Below are 2,401 nucleotides of genomic sequence, written 5' to 3' on the forward strand. Positions count from 1 at the left end.
CTCTGTCATGTGGGAGGGACTCATGCTACAGAGTCAACCACAGTATCTGTGACATGTCAGGACTTGAATTCATGACTTAGAACTCTGAATCCTTTGGGTTTGCTTGCTTTTGGACTTTGGGGTCTTTTTCTGGATCTTGTGTACTGTTATCCTTTACTCCTGGAGCAGACAACTCTAAGTAAAACTGCTATTTTTGTGCATGTGAATGTGCCTGGAAACAGGTCCTTAGGTGACCAGAAGTCCTTTCCAACTGGTACACATCAAGATTGGACATTCCTCTCCGTGTGCTGTCACTATCTGTGGAGTCTTTGGCTTCTTGGGCTCCTTCTCCAACTCACATTCTCCTACCTTCTTTTGCCTGATTCATTTGTGCTTCAAACACATTTTTGTTTCTTTATGTCAGGGACCAGCTAGGAAGACAGAAACCACCTTGAATATTTAAAACAGAGGAAATCTAATGCAATAAAATGAAAGAAAGTTAGAAGCCAAACAAGGGATTGTGAGGCAATCCAGAGACTAGCCACAGCAGGAAGTTGCTGCCACTCCTAAGCTGGAGGGACAAAAGGAGGAGGTGATGCTACCCAAGCCCAGAGCCCGGGATGGCCCAGAGGAAGCCAGAGCTATGGCAGGCTTCCGGTGAGAGCTGGAGCCAAAGAAGGGAGGCAGCAGCTGCCAGAGATGCCACCCCAGTGCAGAGGGAGAGGGAGAAACACGCTGACTCCCCTTTTTTCCTGATCTCCACACTCCCACCACTGGCCAGACCCAGTTAGGAGCCCATTGACAAGGGGTCTGGAGGGTCAGGTGCCCTGCATACAGAGCCAGCAGAGAAAGAGCAAGGAAAGGATCTCAGGTCCGAGACACCCAGAACAAGCATGCTTGCATGACAATACCATCCATGTTCATTGTGGGAAAATATTAGAAAATACAGATAGATACAGAGACAAAAAGGGAAAAATTATGATTTTACAAGGGTTTTTTTTCCCCCAGTTTTATTGGTACATACTAGACATACAGCACTGTATAAGGTCAAGGTGTACGGCATGATTGCCTGACATATATTGTGAAGTGATAACCACGATAAGTTTAGTTAACATTGATCATCTCATACAGATACAAAAAAAAAAAAAAAGAAAGAAAGAAAGAAAGAAAGAAAGAAAGAAAGAAAGAAAGAAAGAAAGAAAGAAAACACACTTTTTTTCCCTTGAGATGACAACTCTCAGGACTGACTCTATTAACTACTTCCCTATCTACCATAGAGTGATGATAACTGTAGTCATCATGTAGTACACCCCATCCCTAGTACTTATTTATCTTATAACTAAAAGTTTCTATCTTTTGACCACCTTCCTCCAATCCCCCCACTCATCATCCCCTGCTTTTAGTAACCACAAATCTGATCTCTTTTACTATAAGTTGAGGTTTTTTTCTTTCTCTTTTATCTCCTTCCCTGCCTCCCTCCCTCCCTTCCTTCCTGTCTTTTATCCTTCCTCCCTTTCCTTTTGATTCACATATAAGTAAGATCAAACAGTATTTGTCTTTCTCTATCTGACTTATCTCACTTAGCATGATGCCCTCAAGATCTCATCCATGTTGTCACAAATAGCAGGATTTCCTTCTTTCTCATGGCAGAATAATATTCCATTGTGTATAGATACCATATCTTCTTCATCCGTTCATCCACTGATGGGCAATTATATTGTTTCCATGTCTTGGCAACCATAAATAATGCTGCCACTAAATATGATTCCAAAAAGCGCTAGAGAAGCAGAGAATATCATCTATTAACACTATGTAATAGGAATATTTTGTATATTAATAATGCTGTTTGTTCACCATTTTTCTCTCAATTAACTTTACTTTTTTAAAAGATTTTATGTACTGGAGAGAGAGAGACAGCACGAGTGAGGCTAAGGGTAGAGGGGAGAAGCAGAGTTCCCACTGAGCAGGGAGCTCGATGATCCTGTGACCCCAAGATCATGACCTGGGCCGAAGGGGGCCACTTAACCAACTGAGCCATCCAGGTGTCCCTCAATTAATTTTACATTTTGCACTTACTTCCAGGATCTTTGTTTGCTTAAATACAAAGTGTAGGTGTGACTTAAAGGATTATTTTGTTTTTGTTTTGTCTTTATTGAGGGGGGAGCATTTTTTTGGTGAATATGAGTTTGTGCAAGTAAGTATATACGTATGTATTCAGTGAAGAATAAATTAGAAAATATTTCTATTTTAAAAAAAGAAACTATTTCTATTGATTGTCCTCCATCCTAAGTAGAAACGAATGTTTTTATTTTTTTTGTTTTTGTCTAACAATGCAGAGAAAAGTAACAGCCCTGTGTTTTGAATATGAAGACATTCCAGAATTGGTTTTAATTGCTGTGTTAAATTTGTTTTTGAAAAACAC

This window comes from Nyctereutes procyonoides, unplaced genomic scaffold (assembly GCF_905146905.1).
Source record: "Nyctereutes procyonoides isolate TBG_1078 unplaced genomic scaffold, NYPRO_anot_genome, whole genome shotgun sequence".
NCBI lineage: Eukaryota > Metazoa > Chordata > Mammalia > Carnivora > Canidae > Nyctereutes > Nyctereutes procyonoides.